This window comes from Rhinatrema bivittatum, chromosome 8 (assembly GCF_901001135.1).
Source record: "Rhinatrema bivittatum chromosome 8, aRhiBiv1.1, whole genome shotgun sequence".
NCBI classification, from domain to species: domain Eukaryota; kingdom Metazoa; phylum Chordata; class Amphibia; order Gymnophiona; family Rhinatrematidae; genus Rhinatrema; species Rhinatrema bivittatum.
Genome location: NC_042622.1, coordinates 132,623,871 through 132,646,539, shown reverse-complemented (window position 1 = coordinate 132,646,539; position 22,669 = coordinate 132,623,871). Strand labels below are relative to the sequence as shown.

Below are 22,669 nucleotides of genomic sequence, written 5' to 3'. Positions count from 1 at the left end.
AGTCACCAAGCGAATAACCATTCCTGTTACAGGGGGCACTGCGCTGCGAGATATCCAGGATCGCAAGTTGGAAGTTTATCTCAAGAGAGTCTTCGAGGTCTCCGCTCTAGGGGTGCAGGCGGCTATTTGTAGCTCGCTGGCCCAAAGAGCGGGCTTGAGGTGGGTTCAACAACTTCTCAACTCACAGGAGCTTCCACTGGAGGAAACAGCTCAGGCGGACAGGCTAGAGTCTGTTAATGCCTATGGGGCGGATGCCCTCTATGACCTGCTCCGAGTCCTGGCCAGAACAATGGTTGCGGCAGTTTCGGCACGACAACTGCTTTGGCTGCGCAATTGGTCGGCGGATGCCTCCTCCAAGACGCGTCTGGGATCCCTCCCATTCAAAGGAAAGTTCTTGTTTGGGGAAGATCTGGATCAGATCAAGGACCTAGGAGAAAATGCGGTGTATAGGCTTCTGGAAGATCGGCCACGTTCCACAAGATCATTCAATGCATCTAGAAGTAGATATCGAAATCAACGCCAGTTCCGCACCACGAGGCAGCAAATGCCAAGGACTCCTTCCTCCCGGTCACAAACCTGGACCCGGCCATTTCGCGGGCGCCGGCCGGCCAAGGATGGACCGACCCAATGATGCCAGGCAGACCCACTCTCCGATCCCCAAGGTAGGGGGCCAGCTTTCCCTCTTCAACGAGGAGTGGGCCCGGATCACGTCGGATCAGTGGGTCCTCGACATTTTAAAACAAGGCTATGCATTGGATTTTGTTCGGCCCCCAAGAGACAGGTTCCTTTTCTCCCCTTGCGGTTCACTCCAGAAGCAACTAGCCATACGTCAAACACTTGATCGACTCCTGGCCCTCGGAGCAATTGTGCCCGTGCCCCTCACGGAAGTGGAAGAGGACACTATTCCATTTACTTCGTGGTTCCCAAAAAGGAGGGCACTTTCCGTCCGATCCTGGATCTCAAGACGTTCAACAAGTCCCTCAAGGTCCCTCGCTTCAGGATGGAGACCCTGCGGTTGGTGATTACGGCAGTCCATCGGGGAGAATTCCTGGCCTCTCTGGACCTCACAGAGGCTTACCTCCTCATTCCGATCCACAAGGCGCATCACCGCTTCCTCAGGTTCAAGATCTTGGGTCAGCACTTCCAGTTCCAGGCCCTGCCGTTTGGTCTGGCAACGGCACCGCGGACTTTTACGAAGGTCATGGTGGTAGTGGCGGCCGCTCTCCGCTGCGAGGGAATCCTTGTGCACCCTTACCTCGACGACTGGCTTATTCGAGTGAAATCCTTCAGTCAAGGCCGGCAGGCAGTCGACAGGGTGGTACAAATGCTCCAGTCCCTCGGCTGGGTTATCAACTATGCCAAGAGCAACCTCACCCCGTCCCAGACACTGGACTTCTTGGGAGCGCGGTTCGACACGTCGATCGGCAAGGTATTTCTACGGCCGGATCAGGCACAGACGCTAATAGAGCAGGTTCAGTTCTTTTCTGGTCTCTCTTTACCCACGACTTGGGATTACCTGCAACTACTGGGTTTCATGGCTTCCACTATCGATCTAGTGCCTTGGGCGTTTGCGCACCTCCGTCCACTGCAGAGGGCGATACTCTCCCACTGGAAGCCCGTGTCGAGGGACTATCAAGCTGTCCTACCCCTACCGGGAATCACCAGGGAAAGCCTACGATGGTGGATGGATCCACATCACCTGGCACAGGGGATGCCCCTGGACCTGCCGGAATGGGTCATAGTCACGACGGATGCCAGCCTTTCCGGTTGGGGTGCGGTTTGCCAGTCAAGCTCGGTGCAGGGTCAATGGTCGAAACCGCAGACGACCTGGCCAATCAATCGCCTGGAGACCAGAGCGGTCCGGTTAGCGCTGAGGTTGTTCTTTCCTCTAGTTCGCCATCGGGCGGTTCGTATACTCTCGGTCTATGCGACCACGGTGGCATACATCAATCGCCAAGGCGGCACATGAAGTCGCCATGTCTCCTTAGAGGCGGACAAGCTCATGGCATGGGCGGAGCTCCACCTGGCCCGACTGGCGGCCTCGCACATCGCGGGAGTGGACAACATCCAAGCGAATTTTCTCAGTTGTCAACAACTCGACCCCGGAGAGTGGGAGCTCTCCGAGGAGGCAATGCGACTCCTAGTATGACAATGGGGAACCCTTCGTCTGGATTTCATGGTGACCGCTCGCAACACAAAGGCACCGCGTTTCTTCAGTCGCAGAAGGGAACACGGCGCCGAGGGCGTCGATGCTGTAGTCCTGCCGTGGCCCAGTCAAATTCTTCTCTACGTGTTCCCCCCCGTGGCCCCTGGTGGGCAGGGTCCTTCGCCGGATCGAGTCACATCAAGGACGGGTCATCCTAGTCGCCCCCGAGTGACCCCAGGGTCCTTGGTTCGCGGACCTGCTCAACCTAGCGATAGACTGACCCATCCGATTAGGTCACTTAACGAATCTCATACACCAGGGCCCAGTATTTTTCGACAAGGGAGATCACTTCTGTCTTGCGGCTTGGCTTTTGAGAGGCGCAGGCTAAGGCGACGCGGCTACCCAGAGGCAGTGTTCTCGACCCTCCTTCATTCTCTGAAGAAGTCCACGTCCGTCACTTACGTCCGGGTATGGAAGGTGTTTGAGGCTTGGTGCACAAACCACTCAGTCCACACATGGATGGCTTCTGTACCACACATCCTTTCTTTTCTACAAGCAGGCCTGGAAAAGGGTCTGGCCTATAATTCCTTGCGGGTACAGGTTGCGGCCCTTGGATCTTTTACCCAAGGGGACCAGGCTTCTCCGCTTTCCTCGCACCCGGATGTCGTTCAGTTCCTTAAGGGAGTGAAGCATTTGAAGCCGCCCCTTCAGGCTCCCTGTCCATCATGGAACCTTAACTTGGTCCTACGGATTCTGGGGGGGCCCTCCATTCGAACCGCTACGTTCCGCTTCCCTTAAGGATCTCAATCTCAAGGCGGTCTTCCTCGTAGCCATCTCCTCGGCTCGTCGCGTTTCCGAGCTCCAAGCTCTCTCTTGTCGGGAACCCTACTTACGGCTCACCGACTCGGGGGTCACTCTGCGTACCGTTCCTTCCTTCTTGCCCAAGGTGGTCTCAGCCTTTCACATGAACCAGACGGTCAAGCTCCCTTCCTTTTCGCCAACAGACCCTAGGATCGTCCATAAGCTTGACGTTAAACGGGTACTCATGCGTTATCTGGAGGTCACTAACGATTTTCGTTTATCAGATCACCTCTTCGTCCTCTGGTCCGGCCCCAAGAAGGGGTCCAAGGTATCAAAGACTACGATTGCTCGCTGGCTGAAGGAAGCTATTGTAGCGGCATACATAGGCACAGGGAAACAACCCCCATTGAACGTCCAAGCCCACTCTCTTTGCTCCCAGGCAGCCTCCTGGGCGGAGAGTCAATCCGTCTCTCCTCAGGAGATATGCAGAGCAGCCACTTGGAAGCCTTTGCATACTTTTGCTCTGCACTACCGACTGGATATTCAGTCGCCCATGTTCGGTTCGTTTGGCGACAGGGTAATTCGAGCAGGGTCATCCAGGACCCACCCTCAGTTTGGTACATCCCATCGTCTGGACTGATCCTGGTACGTACAGGGAAAAGAAAATTATTCCTTACCTGCTAATTTTCGTTCCTGTAGTACCATGGATCAGTCCAGGCGCCCTCCCTCAGATTCTTTTGGGCATTTGGGGGTTTACCTTTGCTGGGATCTCCTGCTCAATTTCCTCCTTGATATATCTGGATCCTTCAGACCAGTCTGGTCTGTGTCTGTATCTGTAACTTCACACAGTTCTCTTTGCAAGATTGCGGTTGAGTTACACTCTGTTCTAGTTATAGTTTACAGTTTTCAGTTTTTCCATAGTTAACTTGATCCCTTCTCCTTCGCTCTCTTTCTATGGCTTTGATAGTCTAGTTACTGAAGAGGGAGACTGGTTGTGCTGGCTTATGTGGCAGCACCCTCTAAAGTTCTTGTCTGACTTCATCTGCTGGACGGGGGACATAACCCACCGTCTGGACTGATCCATGGTACTACAGGAACGAAAATTAGCAGGTAAGGAATAATTTTCTTATCCTGCCTCTCAGGGCAATGAAGGAGGGCCTGTACCACTCAGCCGCACTCCATTTCTTATCTCAGTAGTTCAGCTATATGGAGCAAGCTGCTATAGATTCCTCACAGAAACTACATGCTTGCAGAACACCTCACCTCAGTGACACATGCAGAACACAGACAGAGCTTCACCAAATACAGAACAAAGTGACCATAAAGTATAAATATAAACATGCAGACAAAAACTGAAATGGAAACTGCAACAAGCCATAAACTATAAGTGATGCAACAATGAAAAAACAGAAACATCACCATTCCTCACAAAACATCAAATAATAAAATTAAGAATTTCAAAACAGCAGCCACATCAAATAACATCCAATAATTAAAACTAATAAGGATTAAAAATGTTCCCCTGCTGTCCATACCAAGGGAACCTTTGATTTCCAGTCACCCTGAGATTGTTTGTGGATTATTGGGGGACAGGGAAGGGGGTCATACAAATGTTCTCTTTCTCATATACTGTACATACACATTCATTCTTTCACACACTCCCTCTCTCTGTCACTCATAAACTCTCTCTCATACACACAGATATGTTCCATTCCTCACACATACTTGTTCCCTCACTCATGCCCTCCCTTTCCAATACATGCTCTCAGAGAGATGTTGGACAGGGAGGGGGAAGGAGAGGCTACCTGGAGGGGTGGGCAACTGCACAGGATGCTAAACCCATGAGGAGTGAGGCACTGATGCACCTCATCAGGGGAAGGGTGCCTGCGCTATGTGCCACTATTGTAGTGGCATGAGTGCTCCTTAGTCCCTGTGCAGCTGCTGGTTCTGCTGGCTAGTTCTGTCATCCCAGGAAGCACCTCCTCCTCAATGGGCAGCCGTGCTTTCTGGGGCTTTGGACAGCCCAACAAAAGGTATGAGGGAAGCAGGGACATACTAGAAAGAGGTCAGAGCAAGAAGAAGGGAATAGAGGGGATATTGGGTGGGGAGAGGGTCACTGCAGTACCCTACATGTTTTGGTTTAATGTCAGGTAATTCTAACTTGCTAATTGATAAGTTTAGATGGCTTCTGTTTTATTTCTTTACCTTCAATTGCTATTTGCTTGGCTGGTTCGTCTGGCTCTGACTGTAGCAGTAGCAGCCAGTAGAAGAGAAAACGGCTGCTGGCCTTTGATCGGATGGAAGGAGGGGAACCAGCAAAGTATATAGAACTGAAAACAAGAAAACAGGCAAGGGGGAAGGGGCTAAAGCAGCTGGGCAGAGTGAGATCAAAAGGAGGAAGGCACAAATTATAGTGAGCAGCAGGCAGGTATCACCAGCAGAGCAACTTCTCAAGACAGCCACAGTGATTTGGGAAGAAGAGACTGCAGTTCTGGTGGGCTGAGTCATGGCTGTGGTGACAGGCGATGTAAGTCCTGTCTGGGAAGGGGCAGCATGACTGATCACACTGCAGGAAGTAGAGGCAGTAAAGGTAAGTACAGCTTCTCCTCCAGCATACAAGCACAGATTCTGCACGAGTGTCCCCCCCCCCCCCCCCCCCTTCTCCTCCTGCAGCTGCATCAGCTAGCTCAAAGAACAGACACCTGATTTGAAAGCTGATACCAGAGTCATTCATACGATGCTCTGATTGACTATATGCAGCCAGCACAGTTCAGATGCCATCCCATGTCCCTATAAGCAGCTTTGACTGGACACTGTACAATTAACTTGAAAATTGGACTGTCTGGTCCAAAACCGGGCAGTTGGTCACCCTAATCATGAAGCAACTAATTATGCTGAGCTACCGATTTTCTGTGTTTCTGTACGATGTTAACATAGTGAATTTTTTCTGCTCTGTTAACTCAAAGGTGTATGTGTATAGAAAAGCTGGGACGTGAATCTGAATTATACTAGCTCTATCACTTCAGTAATAAAAGATGGTGTGTCTATGTGTGCTAGTAAAAATAGAGAGCCGAGCTGATATTTAATTTCAAATTCCCTGTACGTACCCAGATCAGTCCAGACTACTGGACTGTGCCTCCCTTCCAGCAGATGGTGACAGCGAAAGTTTTACTGACACTGCTACTTAACCACAAGTGCCACCTGCAGTTCCTCAGTATTTCTCTGTCTGCAGCAGATGGTAGATGGGTGCACACCTGCAGTTCTGTGACTGAGACAATTTTATTTTTTTTCTTTTTGAGCCTTCCTCCCGGGGGTTTATTATTATTTTCCTGAATCCTAAGGGGTTCTCCTTGTCCGGTTGAGGCGGGAGGGCTGGGGGTTGGTGACCCTTGTGTGTGTCTGACCCATGCGCCCGTGGGGTGTAAATCTGGTGGTCCAGATCCCTCCCCTTCATGAGGCCGCTTGGGCGGCTGCAGGCTCTAGTTACCTTTTTTATCTGAGACAGCCTATTTGTTTTTTGTTTTCTTATAGGCTCTGTCTCAGTACTGGTACTTTCCATTAAAGTTTAAAAAAAAAAAAAAAAAAAAGGGAGAAATAACAGTTTTTGCTTCTGACTGTTAGTGTTTGATTCTGGCTGAGTGGCAGACCCTTCCTCCTTTACTTACATGTCGGTAGGTTTTGTTAACTTGTTTCTTTTTCTGCCGACTGTGTTGCTGGTGCTCACCGGCACTGTGCAGTGATGGGCCGGGGATCAGCATGCCGTGCGTGTGGCATCGGCCTTTGTGCCGCATGTTCCGAGGGGGGGAGATCCCCTTTGACCGCCTGAAAACAGCACCAGGGTCCTCCGCTCCCTTCCCGGCCTTGCATAGAGTTGCTCACTGGGGTGCTAATCCCTTCCCAATCAGCGTGGGAATGGCAGCCATCTTGGATTTGCATTCGCCTGTTCACATACCTTCGGAGGGGGAATGGGAAGCTCCTCCTCACTTGTCACTGGCCCAATCCATCTCCACCCGTAATTAGGGGGACTGGGGTGACTTGGAGGCCACCAGGCTGCCGCTTTTGGGACCTTTGTCTGAGAAAGCTGGTTCTTTCAGGCCTTTTTCAGCAGACTTTGTACTGCTGCTGCATGAGGCTTATTTAGCCAAGCAGCAGGCAGTTACTACAACCAGGGACCCTCAAGGTTTAGCAGCCCAGCCTACAGGGGGGCATCTTCTTGACCTGAAACAGTCTCGATCTAGCCAGCATAGAGGCCCTCTTGTGTACGGCTCATCGGGACCACCCTCTGCTTCTGGTAGGGTTGGGGTGCCCCAGATGACTCTGTCGAGGCTCCTCTTAGTGTCTGAGGACACTCAGGTTCCGGCAGACCTGGGGGATCCCATTTCTGGACATACGGATACAGGGGACGCTACGGCAATCCCACCGCCCGAGGGTGATGACCCAAAGGTGGTGCATCTTTTTAAGAGAGAACATAAGAACATAAGAAAATGCCATACTGGGTCAGACCAAGGGTCCATGAAGCCCAGCATCCTGTTTCCAACAGTGGCCAATCCAGGCCTTAAGAACCTGGCAATTACCCAAAAACTAAGTCTATTCCATGTTACCATTGCTAATGGCAGTGGCTATTCTCTAAGTGAACTTAATAGCAGGTAATGGACTTCTCCTCCAAGAACTTATCCAATCCTTTTTTAAACACAGCTATACTAACTGCACTAACCACATCCTCTGGCAACAAATTCCAGAGTTTAATTGTGTGTTGAGTAAAAAAGAACTTTCTCCGATTAGTTTTAAATGTGCCCCAGGCTAACTTCATGGAGTGCCCCTTGGTCTTTCTACTATCCGATAGAGTAAATAACCGATTCACATCTACCCGTTCTAGACCTCTCATGATTTTAAACACCTCTATCATATCCCCCCTCAGTCGTCTCTTCTCCAAGCTGAAAAGTCCTAACCTCTTTAGTCTTTCCTCATAGGGGAGCTGTTCCATTCCCCTTATCATTTTGGTAGCCCTTCTCTGTACCTTCTCCATCGCAATTATATCTTTTTTGAGATGCGGCGACCAGAATTGTATACAGTATTCAAGGTGCGGTCTCACCATGGAGCGATACAGAGGCATTATGACATTTTCTGTTTTATTCACCATTCCCTTTCTAATAATTCCCAACATTCTGTTTGCTTTTTTGACTGCCGCAGCACACTGTACCGACGATTTCAATGTGTTATCCACTATGACACCTAGATCTCTTTCTTGGGTTCTAGCACCTAATATGGAACCCAACATTGTGTAATTATAGCATGGGTTATTTTTCCCTATATGCATCACCTTGCACTTATCCAGAGAGAGAAGAGCTTGACACCTTGCTGCTGCTGGCTTTCAGGTGCTTGGGGTTAAAATAGCCAGGAGGAATCTGATTTAGATGGAGCGGATCCGGTCCTTGATAGGATGCGGGGTCCCCTCACGGCTTTTCCGTATCACGAGTCAGTGCAGAAGTTGGTGGAAGTGGAATGGGGTTCTCCCAATTCTGGGTTAAAGGTGGGGAGAGCCAGAGCATGTCCGGGATGGCATAGAGTCCAACAGGATAAAGATCCTGCATGAGACTAAATGCACAATCAAATCTTTATGGGTAGAAATCCCTTGTGTGTTGGGGAAGAGTATAGTGATAGAAGTATACTACAGTCCACCTGGCCAAGATGGTGAGACAGACAGTGAAATGCTAAGAGAATTTAGGGAAGCTAACCAAATTGGTAGTGCAGTAATAATGGGAGATTTCAATTACCCCAATATTGACTGAATAAATGTATCACCAGGACATGCTAGAGAGATAAAGTTCCTGGATGGAATAAATGACAGTTTTATGAAGCAATTGGTTCAGGAACCGATGAGAGAGGGAACAATTTTAGATCTAATTCTCAGTGGAGCACAGGATTTGGTGAAAGGTAATGATGGTGGGGCCGCTTTGCAACAGTGATCATAATATGATCAAATTTGAATTAATGACTGGAAGGGGGACAGTAAACAAATCCACGGCTCTAGTGTTAAACTTTGAAAAGGGAAACTGATAAAATGAGAAAAATAGAAAAAACTGAAAGGAGCAGTTACAAAGGTAAAACGTGTGCAAGAGGCGTGGACATTGTTAAAAAAAAACCAAAAAAAAAAAACCATCCAGTCCACACGTTAAAAAAGGTGGAAGGGAAGGCAAAACGATTACTAGCAAGGTTAAAAGGTGAGGTGAAAGAGGTTATTTTAGCTAAAAGACCTTTGTTCAAAAATTGGAAGAAGGCTCCAACAGAAGAAAATAGGATAAAGCATAAGTGTTGGCAAGTTAAATGTAAGACATTGATAAGACAGGCTAAGAGAGAATTTGAAAAGAATTTGGCTGTAGAGGCAAAAACTCACAGTAAATACTTTTTTAAATATATCCAAAGCAGAAAGCATGCGAGGGAGTCAGTTGGATCATTAGATGATCGAGGGGTTAAAGGGACACTTAGAGACGATAAGGCCATTGCAGAAAGATTAAACGATTTCTTTGCTTCAGTGTTTACTGAAGAGGATGTTGGGGAGATACCCCTTTCAGAGAGGGTTTTCATGGGTAATGATTGGACTGAACTAAATCACGGTGAACTTAGAAGATGTGGTAGGCCTGATTAACAAACTGAAGAGTAGTAAATCACCTGGACCGGATGGTATATACATGCCAGGGTTCTGAAGGAACTAAAAAATAAAATTTTAGATCTATTAGTTACAATTTGTAACCTATCATTAAAATCATCTATTATACCTGAAAACTGGAGGTTGGCTAATGTAACCCCAATATTTTAAAAGGGCTTCAGGGGCGATCCAGGAAACTACAGAACAGTGAGCCTGACTTCAGTGCCAGGAAAAATAGTGGAAAGTATTCTAAAGATCAAAATCACAGAACATATAGAAAGACATGGTTTAATGGAACAAAGTCAGCATGGCTTTTCCCAAGGCACGTCTTATCTCACAAATCGGCTTCAGTTTTTGAAGGGATTAATAAACATGTAGATAAAGGTGAACCAGTAGATGTAGTGTATTTGGATTTTCAGAAGGCATTTAACAAAGTTCCTCATGAGAGGCTTCTAAGAAAAGTAAAAAGCCATGGGATAGATGGTGTTGTCCTTTTGTTAATTACAAACTGGTTAAAATACAGGAAACAGAGAGTAGGATTAAATGGACAATTTTCTCAGTGGAAGGGGGTGGGCAGTGGAGTGCCTCAGGGATCTGTAGTGGGACACATTCTTTTCAATATATTTATAAATGATCTGGAAAGTATTACGACGAGTGAAGTAATCAAATCTGCAAATGATACAATATTATTCAGACTAGTTAAATCACAAGCGGATTGTTATAGATTGCAGGAGGACCCTGCGAGAATGGAAAATTGGGCATCCAAATGGCAAATGAAATTTAATGTGGATAAGTGCAAGGTGATGCATATACGGAAAAATAACCCATGCTGTAGTTACACAATGTTAGGTACCATTTTCGGAGCTACCACCCAGGAAAGAGATCTAGGTGTCATAGTGGATAATACATTGAAATCGTCGGCTCAGTGTGCTGTGGCAGTCAAAAAAGCAAACAAAATGTTAGGAATTATTAGGAAGGTGATGGTGAATAAAGCTGAAAATGCCATAATGCCTTTGTATTGCTCCATGGTGAGACCACATCTTGAATACTGTGTATAATTCTGGTCGCCACATCTCAAAAAAGATATAGTTGCGATGAAGAAGGGTGACCAAAATGATAAAGGGGATAGAATAGCTGCCCTATGAGGAAAGACTAAAGAGGTTAGGACTGTTCAGCTTGGAGAAGAGAGATGGCTGAGGAGGGATATGATAGAGGTGTTGAAAATCATGAGAGATCTAGAATGGGTAAATGTGAATCGGTTATTTACTCTTTCGGATAATAAAAGGACTAGGGGGCACTCCATGAAGTTAGCATGTAGCACATTTCAAACTAATCGGAGAAAATTATTTTTCATGCAATGCACAATTAAACTCTGGAATTTGATGCCAGAGGTTTTGGTTAGTGTAGCTGGATTTAAAAATGTTTTGGATAAGTTCTTGGAGGAGAAGTCCATTACATGCTATTAATCAAGTTGACTTAAAAAAAAAATAGCCACTGTTATTACTAGCATCAGTAGCTTGTAATATACTTAGTGCTCTGGAGAAGGGAATAGACGTCTGGGTTCACTCCAACAGTGCCACAGAGGTGGCATAGCTGAATAGGCAAGGAAGTACCCAAAGCCAGGGGGGTGTCCAAAGGAAAAAAAATCTTCAGTTTCAGTGGGCAAAGCAGAATCTCCTTCAAGTTTCTACAGATCACATTGCGAGACTGGAGAATGTTCATATCGATTTCTTCAGCAGAAACACATTGGATCTAAGGTAGGGAAAGCTCAATAGAGAAGCTTTTCAGAAGATAGTAGATCAGTTTCTATTAGATCTATTCGTAAGTCACAAGAATTCCAAGATGTACCGGTTCTTCAGTTGGCACAATGGGTACCTATCCCAAGGAATAGATGCTCATATTCAACCATGGCCAGAGAGAGGACTGCTCTATGTATTTCCTCCCAGGCTTCTGATAGGAAGGATCTTGCGAAGGATAGACAGCCAGAGCTCCCCAATAATTCTAGTGGTCCTGCATGAGCCAAGAAGATCCTGGTATATGTAGTAAGATATAACACCAAAAGAATGTGTGTCTCAGAAATAATAATCCACTGTTCAGTACATAAGACCCCAGGTTTTATTTGATTAGATGTAACAAAAGTACTTTGTAAAGTATAATATTCCTATTGATCGAGGAGCCCAGACACAGCTGTGTTTCACATCCCAGCGGTATCAGGGGCACCAACGAACTCTAATCTTCTGCAAAACAAAAATTTTTGTAAGTATTGAACAGTGAGCTAACATGGCAGCCTTTGAAGTTCAAAAATATATAATGCCAACGAGGGGAACACACCAAGCATAGACGATATAATGAACACTAATAACAAAAACAGGCTAAGAGAAACGAGAAAAAAAAAAGGGAGAGAGGAGGGAGAGAGATGGGCAGGGGAAGAGGAGAATATAAAGAAACAGTTTAAAAAGAGGAACATAAAAAGAACCATATAGACCAAACCTAGAAAAAAGGGAAGGAAACAGGGAGGAAAAAGGGGGGGGGGAGGGGAGAAGGAGAAAGGTTGTAAAAGAAAGCGGGGAGGGTTTAGGGGTTATAATAGAAAATTAGAAGACCAAGCAGGGAGAATCTCACCAAAGACCAAGTAAACTTACCTTAAACTAACTCATTGGGGGCGGGGGGGGGATTTGACCCCTGGGCTGAATTCAAGATGCTGTAAAAAAAAAAAAAAAAAAAAAAGGGCAGGACACGATTATTAGACCAAAAATAGGTAAAAGAAAAGAGAAACCTTTGTGGGACAAGATGTGGGTGAACTTACATTTGAAAAGGACTTTTTAATCTAAATGCAAAGCTGCCATGTATGAAGTTCAGGTGAGGGATGGGGAAAAAAGAAGGGAGGGGGAGGGAGGAAAAGGGGGCAGGGAGGGGGGAAAGAGAATGAGAGGGGGAGGGGGAGGAGGGAGGAAGAAGGAAGGAAGGAAAGGGGAGGGGGAAGGGAAAAAAAGGAGATTGATCAGAATAAGTGATTTAAGGGGATTGATCAGAATAAGTGATTTAAGGGGATTGATCTGAATAAGTGATTGAAAAAATCAAAAGAAAGAGGACCACTCAATCTCTCTGTTTAATCCATCTGGGGCTAAAGATTTTAGCGCGAAGATCCAGCGTTGCTCCCTTCGCACCAATATTGAAGACAAATCACCACCTCTTACTGGTCAGTGTGGTTGTTCGAGTGCAAAAACGTCAATGACGAAATGTCATGATTATGGGACTGCCAATGTGTGACTAATGGGTCTTCTAAATTGGCAGATTTTAGGAAAGGGCGATGTTCAATTATCCTTGCACACAATTGCCAAGTGGTTTTGCCAACATATATCAATGGGTAAGGGCACAAGATAACATAAATGACACCAGTGGAAGCACAAGTGTTATGTTGGCGGAGAGTATACTGTCTATGAGTGACTGGATGATTAAAAGCTGAATAGATAAAGAATGAGTACAAACAGAACAGCGGGTACAAGGAGAATGGCCTCTATCCGAGATCTCTAATGTTGCAGTTTCAGATTTGAGTTCTGAAGACTAGCATATCCTGGAGATTTCTCCCATGGGTGAAGGAAAATCGAGGCAGTTCCTGGAACACTGAATGTGGGGCAAGAATCCTCCAATGATCCTTAATGAATGAAATTATTTTATTGCTATGGGACAAAAAAGGAAGTATACAAGTGAGACAGGAGTCCTGATCTTTCTTACGTGTTGTGAATAGTAGGTCACGATTATTGTAACAAGCTCTGTTGAAAGCCTGTTTAAGAATTCTTGATGGGTGCGCTGAACATTAGCTTAGCTTGAGAAATAAAATATTGCCTTGATGAGCAAATCCTTAAAACCTAAAATATTGTCCCACAGGAATGTTGCCACGTTATGGTCGAGGGTGGTGGCTAGTATAATGCAGGAGTGTGTTGCCATCAGTGGGTTTGCGAAATAAGGTAATAGAAAAAGAGGCAGAGCCCGACCTGACTAAAATATCCAAGAAAGAAATTTGAGATTGAGTAAGAACATAAGAACATGCCATACTGGGTCAGACCAAGAGTCCATCAAGCCTGTTTCCAACAGTGGCCAATCCAGGCTATAAGAACCTGGCAAGTACCCAAAAACTAAGTCTATCCCATGCTACTGATGCTAGTAATAGCAGTGGCTACTTTCTAAGTCAACTTGATTAATAGCAGGTAATGGACTTCTCCAAGAACTTATTCAAACAATTTTTAAACCCAGCTACACTAACTGCACTAACCACATCCCCTGGCAACAAATTCTAGAGTTTAATTGTGTGTTGAGTAAAAAAGAACTTTCTCTGATTAGTTTTAAATGTGCTACATGCTGATTTCATGGAGTCCCCCCTAGTCCTTCTGTTATCCGAAAGAGTAAATAACTGATTCACATTTACCTGTTCTAGACCTCTCATAATTTAAACACCTCTACCACATCCCCCCTCAGCCGTCTCTTCTCCAAGCTGAAAAGTCCTAACCTCTTTAGACTTTCCTCATAGGGGAGCTGTTCCATCCCATTTATCATTTTGGTCGCCCTTCTCTGTACCTTCTCCGTCACAACTATATCATTTTTGAGATGGGGCGACCAGAATTATACACAGTATTCAAGGTGCAGTCTCCCCATGGAGCGATACAGAGGCATTATGACATTTTCCGTTTAATTCACCATTCCCTTTCTAATAATTCCAAACATTCTGTTTGCTTTTTTGACTGCCGCAGCACACTGAACCAATGATTTCAATGTATTATCCACTTTGACGCCTAGATCTCTTTCCTGGGTGGTAGCTCCTAATATGGAACCTAACATCGTGTAACTATAGCATGGGTTATTTTTCCCTATATGCATCATCTTGCACTTACCACATTAAATTCCATTTGCCATTTGAATACCCAATTTTCCAATCTCACAAGGTCCTCCTGCAATTTATCACAATCCGCTTATGATTTAACTACTCTAAATACTTTTGTATCATCTGCAAATTTGATTATCTCACTCGTCGTATTCCTTTCCAGATCATTTATAAATATATTGAAAAGTGCGGGTCCCAGTAAAGATCCCTGAGGCACTCCACTGCCCACCCCCTCCAATGAGACAATTGTCCATTTAATCCTACTCTGTTTCTGTCTTTCAACCAGTTTGTAATCCATGAAAGGGCATCACCACCTATTCCATGACTCTTTACTTTTCTTAGAAGCCTCTCATGAAGAACTTTGTCAAATGCCTTCTGAAAATCCAAATACACTACATCTACCGGTTCACCTTTATCTATATGTTTATTAACTCCTTCAAAAAAGTAAAACAGATTTGTGAGGCAAGACTTGCCTTGGGTAAAGCCATGCTGACTGTGTTCCATTGAACCATGTCTTTCTATATGTTCTGTGATTTTGATCTTTAGAACACTTTCCACTATTTTTCCTGGCACTGAAGTCAGGCTAACTGGTCTGTAGTTTCCCGGATCACCTCTGGAGCCCTTTTAAAATATTGGGGTTACATTAGCCATTCTCCAGTCTTCAGGTACAACGGATGATTTTAATGATAGTTTGCAAATTTTTACTTATTGATCTGAAATTTCATTTTTGAGTTCCTTCAGAACCCTGGAGTGTATACCATCCGGTCCAGGTGATTTACTACTTTTCAGTTTGTCAATCAGGTCTACCACATCTTCTAGGTTCACCGTGATTTGGTTCAGTCCATATGAATCATGAAAACCTTCTCCGGAACGGATATATCCCCATCTTCTTCAGTAAACACCGAAGCAAAGAAATCGTTTAATCTTACCGTGATGGCTTTATCTTCTCTGTGCCCCTTTAACTCCTCAATCATCTAACAGTCCAGCTGACTCCCTTCCAGGCTTTCTGCTTCGGATATATTTTTAAAAGTTTTTATTGTGAGTTTTTGCCTCTACAGTCAAATTCTTTTCAAATTCTCTCTGAGCCTGTCTTATCAACGTCTTACATTTAACTTGCCAATGCTTATGCTTTATCCTATTTTCTTCCGTTGGATCCTTCTTCCAATTTTTGAATGAAGATTTTTTTGGCTAAAATAGCTTCTTTCACCTCACCTTTAACCATGCCGGCAATCGTTTTGCCTTCCTTCCACATTTCTTAATGTGTGTAATAAATCTGGACTGTGCTTCTAGGATGGTATTTTTTAACAATGTCCATGCGTCTTGCACAGTTTTTACCTTTGTAGCTGCTCCTTTCAGTTTTGTTCTAACTAATTTTCTCATTTTATCAAAGTTTCCCTTTTGAAAGTTTAGCACTAGAGCTGTGTCCCCCTTCCAGTCATTAATTCAAATTTGATCATATTATGATCACTATTGCCAAGCGGCCCCACCACCATTACCTCTCTCACCAAATCCTGTGCTCCTCTGAGAATTAGATCTAAAATTCTTCCATCTCTCGTCTGTTCCTGAACCAATTGCTCCATAAAACTGTTATCTATTCCATCCAGGAACTTTCTCTCTCTAGCATGTCCCGATGATACATTTACCCATTCAATATTGGGGTTATTGAAATCTCCCATTACTGCATTACCAATTTATTTATTTATTTATTTATTTAACATTTCTTATATACCGATGTCCGTTCGCACATCGCATCGGTTTACAGTGAACAAAAAACCATTGGGCGGAGCCCTTACAAATAACAGATAATATAGTAGCTAGGTAACATATATAAAAGAAAAAAAAAATTTTTTTTTGGAAGGAGCTCTTACATTAAATACAAACATCAAAGAGGAAATGCTAAGGGTATATGCTAAGGGATTGAGCTCTAACAGAACCTATATACAGATTAGCTTCCCTAATTTCTCTTAGCCAGGTAGACCATAACATACTCCTATCACTATATTCTTCCCTAACACACAAGTGATTTCTATCCATAAAGATTTGATTGTGCATAGTCTCTTGCAGGATCTTTATCCTGTTGGACTCTATGCCACCCTGGACATAAAGCACCACCCTACCTCCCAGATGCTCCTCTCTGTCATTGCGATATAATTTGTACCCCAGTATAGCACAATCTCATTGGTTATCCTCCCTTCACATGTCTCTGAGATGCCAATTGTCTATCTCATCATTCACTGCTAGACATTCTAATGCTCCCATCTTACTCGTTAGACTTCTGGCATTAGCATACAAACATTTCAAAGTGTGTTTTTTGTTTGTATTTTCATTCTGCTTTTTAATTGATACGCATAAATTGGAATTTTTTAACTCTTGGACTACTTTTCTTATTATTGGACTACTTTTCTTATTGGAACCTCACTGTTGGGATGCCCTAATTCTAATGCATCATTAGTATCCTTTGATAATCAAATTTGAGATGTGCATTGCGAGTATTCAACCAATCCAAAAATAGATAAAACTGGATTTCAGTGCCAGTCCATATCAGGAATACATCATCTATATACCGGAACCAGATTGTAAAAAATTGCCTAAAGGGGGAGTTGTAAACATGAGTAGATTCAAACTGTGAGACATAAATATAGGCAATGGATGGGGCCATCGTAGCGGCCATTGCCGTGCCCTTAATCTGTTGGAAAAAGCCCCTAAAAAGGAGAAATAATTTTATGTGAGAGCTAGGCACATGAGGGAGACTAAAAAAGAAGAAGGGGTATACTCATGCGGTGGTTGTTGAGCGAGGACTGATTCCACTGCTGCCATAGCTTTGTCCTGGGGGATATTTGAATACAAAGAGACGATGTCCAGGGTGATCAAGAAGAAAGGACAAGAGGGATACAGGAGAGAATCCAACAAAGAATGAAATGACCTGAATCACGAACATAAGAAGGAGCAGAAGCTACAAAAGGGCATAGATATAAATCTACAAATTTAGAAAGAGGTTCCAAAATAGAACCGATCCCTGCTCTACTATAGGGAGGCCTAGGGGGTTCTCAGGGGACTTGTGGATCTTAGGTAAAGTGTAAAAAGTAGGAATAACCAGAGATTTTTCAATGAGAAATTCAGCCTCTTTGTTCGTAAGGAAATGACGATGTACCCCTTCTTGCACAAGAGCAGAAATGGTTGCATGTAGCCATGGTATTGGGACCTCCAAGAGGGGTAAATAGTAGGTGCAATCTGAAAACTGACATTGATCTCAGCTATACAGTCACAACGACTTTGAATGACAATACTACCCCCTCTATCTGCTAGTTTAATGACTACATTACATTCTGATGATAAAGAAGTAATTACTGCACATTCTGGCGTGAAATATTTTGGTAATTGTTCAGTGGAGAATAAATCGTGTAAGACGAGAGCCTCAAAAGCAGAGATTAAAGGGTCCGTTGGGCTTGAAGGCACGCAACATGATTTACAAGTAACAATTGTTTCTTCATATTCTTCTCTTCCCCTGCCCCTCCCCTCTCCCCTTCTCGCTCCCTCCTCTCCTCTCTCCCTTCTCTCTCTTTTTTTTTTCGTTTCTCTTAGCCTGTTTTTGTTATTAGTGTTTATTATATCATCTATGCCTGGTGTGTTCCCCTCATTGGCATTATATATTGTTGAACTTAGAATGCTGCCGTTAGCTCACTGTTCAGTACTTACAAAGATTTCTGTTTTGCAGATGATAAAAATTCGTTGGTCCCCCTGACGTAGCTGGGATTCGAAAATGGCCGTGTCGGGGCTCCCCGATCAATAGGAATATTGTACTTTAAAAAGTTCTTTTGTTGCATCTAATCAAGTAAAACCTGGGGACTTACGTATTGAATAGTGGTTTATTATTTCTGAGCCACACATTTCTTTTGGTGTTATATTTAATAAGAACATAAGAAATTGCCATTCTGGGTCAGACCAAGGGTCCATCAAGCCCAGCATCCTGTTTCCAACAGAAGCCAAACCAGGCCACAAGAACCTGGCAATTACCCAAACACTAAGAAGATCCCATGCTACTGATGCAATTAATAGCAGTGGCTATTCCCTAAGTAAACTTGATTAATAGACGTTAATGGACGTCTCATATGCGTGTGCCGTTTACTCTGCATTTTGTGCTTTACATGTAGTAAGATTACAGGCCAGTTCTCAGATTCGGTTTCTTAGCACTCGGGGCTTTTGGAGTCGGGGTCCAATTTTCATGGAAGATCCAGCCCCATTTAATTTCACGGCTTGACCTTTGAGGGATCATAGTTGTGCAAAACTGGATACTCCTCTTCAGCCCATAAGGCTTCAACATCATTGGCTTATGTCAGAGTTTGGTGTCTTTTTTAAGTATGCTGTAGGGAATAGTCTTGTTTCCCCATGGCAATCAAATATTTCCCACATTTTAGTTTTCTTTTAAAAGAGGTTAGATAAATGTTTAGCCTTGAATTCTTTTAACATTAAAGTGGGGCAGTCTCCTGTTTCGATGCCTCCCAACTATATATTTCTTGTTTTGTTTGAGGAATGAAACATATTTGACTTCCCTTTTGGTCTTAGATTCTCAGTGGAATTTGAATCTGATTCTCAGAGTCTTAGTGGAGTCTCTGTTCGAATCTCTTATACAAGCTTCTTTGAAGGATCTTTCATTGAAGACTGTCTTCCTAGTAGCCATTTGCTCAGGTAGGCATATCTCTGAGCTTCAAGCCCTGTCTTGCAGGGATCCATTTTCCTCCAACTTGGATTCTCTTTGTCCACTGCCCTCCTTTTTGCCCAAAGTGGTCTCCTTGTTCCACTTAAATCGGACAGTCTCACTTCCAGCCTTTTCACCAGAAAAGGTAATATGATAAAGAGAGATTATTGGATTTCTGAGTTCTTTTGAAGTATCTGGAAGTCATTTTGAAAATCGGATAGATTGACTTATTTAGAGGTCCATGCAAGGCTGAGACAATTTCTAAAGCATCCTTGACTAGGTAAATTAAAGAGACTATTTCTTTGGCTTACCTTTTAATAGGTTGTCTAGTTCCAGAAGGTCTTCATGCACATTTTATGAGAGCTCAAGCTTCTTTTTGGACAGAATCTACAACTCTTGCTCCAGAGGATAATTGTAAGGTGGCCCTTTAATCTGGATTACATTCCTGTACAAAACACTACAGATTAGATTTTCATGCTAATGAAGATGCATTGGAGCTGATATTTTCAAGGCAGTCCTAGCTTCTTCCGTCCCAGTTTAATTTGCATTAGGTACTTCGCATGTGTCTGGACTGGTGTAGCAGGATGAAAAGGAAGGAGAAAATTACAATTACTAGATAATTTCCTTTCCTTGAAATATGTAACAGCAATCCAGGACCTATCTGGGAAGTTTTGGCCATACTATCATTAAAGGCATTACTCACTTATGCAGAGAAATGATTGTTCTCTTTGGGGGTATAACCTGAGTTTCACCTATCTTTCCTCTTTTATTAATCCTTATTTTGGGGAGGTTGGCAGAGTGGATTGTACTAAAAAGATCCTTCTTTAATGGTTTTAGTTTTTCTTTAAATGTTAAAATTAGTTCTTTGCTTCTTCTGTTGCTTTGATATATGAATACTGTGTTTTGCTGAAGCTGCACCAGAGTAACCACCAGTGATGACATTACAGAAAAAGATATGTCCTCTGTCTGTATCTGCTAGTGGGAGAAATAACCCACATATTTGGACTGGTGTAGTAAGATTTAAGAAAATGAAATTGTCAGGTAAAAGTAAATTTCTCCATTTTGACTACTCTGAAAACCAGACATTTTTGTGACCCTTAAGGACCAGTATTGATCATCCCTGGCCTAAGATATTTGTTACATTTGTGTACTCCTCTAGTTCAGAGATTCAGATTCTGGTATGGTCGGCTCAACCATTCATCCTTTTCTAGGTGGGTTGGATAAGTAATTGGATAATTGTACTTTTATGTCTTTGGATACTTTGGCAAGTATTGAATCAGAGCTGAGAAAAAAATGCTGGGAGGCTAGGCAGAATAGCTCTTTGATGAGAGCTTAGTGAAGAGAGAGACAGGAGGAAAAACAGGGAAAAGGTAATGTGAACACAAGCTGCCAGATTTCAAAGCTAGTGCTGCAGACTACAGAGGAATTATATTCACACAGCCTTCTGTGTGTGTGTGTGTGGTGGTGGTGGTGGGGGGGGGGGGGGGGGGGTGTTGTATTTCTCTCCATCTCTGGAAGGCCTCTCCCAGGACTTCAGTGTCAATTTTATTGTGGAGTGCTGGCATACCTTATCCATTAAAGATTATTATGAGCATGCCCAGAAACAACAGCTTGCTCGTCTAATGGGTCCTTTTGCTTCTGGCCTCAGTATGTGACTTAAATTAGCTGTGGTAATTAAAGTCTGCTGCTTACACTGTCATTCTCTGCTAGAGAAAGAAAAAAGCCTAAAAGGATTTTCTTATTCCCTAGGAAAAAAAAAGATACTCTGTTATTTTAGATATTATTACATGCTGTATGGTAATATGATCATTTCTCACTGAGCAACAGCATACATTGCATTGAAGTATGTAATTTATATGCTGTTTAAGTGCACTTTTGAAATTTTGTAATAAAGTAATGACTTTAGGGATAATAATACAAACCAAATTGTTTACCGGTGCGTATATAGAATGTATAAAACACATCTTGATAGAAGAATGCATGGCAAGATGTGCATTTTTATTGTAATAATTACAGCAGGTTTTGCTTTGCACTGTACTAGCCACGCAATCGGAATTTGTGTTCATCCAGGAACAGAGCACCTAGAATGGGTTCCTCTGTGGGCTGGAATAGCCACATGACAGGTATTGCTTTTGCACATGAAAAGATAAATAGCTGTGTGCATGTGTATATGTGAAATAAAAAAAGACCTCGAGGGTCTGCCATGTGATTGGTCCCCGGTTGGACCTTCCATACTCTACATTGGCTAGGGTTGGGGATGCTGCAGAGGCAATGTTCACAGCACCTAGGAGTTGAGTCAATGGTTATCATTAAGGGTGATACCTAGTGGCCAGATTTAGAGCCCATGATGCAGGATTCCGGAAGGTACCCTAGAGCATGGCTTCTGGTCTCAGGGCTGTTACTACAATGGCCAGAGTAGGAACAGTGAGAGAATGGATCTTCTTTTTTTTTTTTTTAAACAGGAGAAAAATCCCCATGTAGTTGCATATAAAGACTTGTAATGCCAGAGTTCAGCACTGGTTCCGATTGAGCTGGAAGAAAAGAGGAACTAGTGGGCCAGAAAAAAAAAAAGACTACAAGTCATAGGTGTACATTCACCCAGGAGTAACAGCGTGTATTGGCTGTGTATGTGTATTAGAAAAATCTTGGCCTGGATGTATATTTGGACATGGAATCATATGACTGGGACATTGTGATTGCATGGCAGGCTGTGCTTACACCATAACAGCTGTGCTGTAAAGCAGTAGCCAGAATAAAATGTCTTCAGCCAGCCATGGGGGTGCAGTTGTCCTGCATGGATAAATACCTGCTCTTTAAAATCTCTATCCCAATACCCCTTTTCAAAAATAAACACATTTCTAATTAATGGTGGGAGTTGTTGGTTATAATGCACCATAAGTAAAACAAACAAAATAAAAATCCACTGGACTGACTTGGACACATTTTTAATATTTTCAGAACTCTCTGCAGATTCTTTATAAATGAATTATATAGCTTTTGTGTGGCATTTAGGTCACATGGCTTGTGTCAATTCAGTCTTGGGGAACCTTACATCTAATATCAGATCTAAGCTTTGTGGTTTCTACCAAATATGTAACTTTAAAGAGACACTTAGGTTAAACAACAAAATCAAGCCAAGCAGAAACATGCAAGAAAAATGTGGTATATTCTTCCCCCTGCCTCTCAAATTATTCAATATAGAATGGTTACAAGTGATCCCTCATAATGAAATGGCTGGACTGGACACAATAAAACATGCTTAATATGGTATGTCCAATCCCAAGTGTTATCACTCATTTCTGGGTGCATTAACTTCTTTTGCATCTAATCCAGTTTTTGCCAGGGCCTGTATTTTGTTTCTCAGAAAAGGTTTTCTGTTTATATTGCCTAATGGAAAGAAAATGGTGCAGTTTTTAACAATGTATTTTTTAGCTATGAGTGATGCCTTTGGTGCAGTCTACCTTTTCATGTCTTCCTCATTCTGTGAGTATTTTAAAATTG

The 22,669-nt window shown here is 43.6% G+C and overlaps 1 protein-coding gene across 7 annotated transcripts in view; it reads left to right on the top strand.

Moving 5' to 3' along the window:
* The window catches only part of EHMT1 (euchromatic histone lysine methyltransferase 1), a 441,279-nt gene that overhangs the window by 372,634 nt on the left and 45,976 nt on the right, over nt 1-22,669 (top strand). The gene's annotated exons all lie outside the window — the stretch shown is intronic.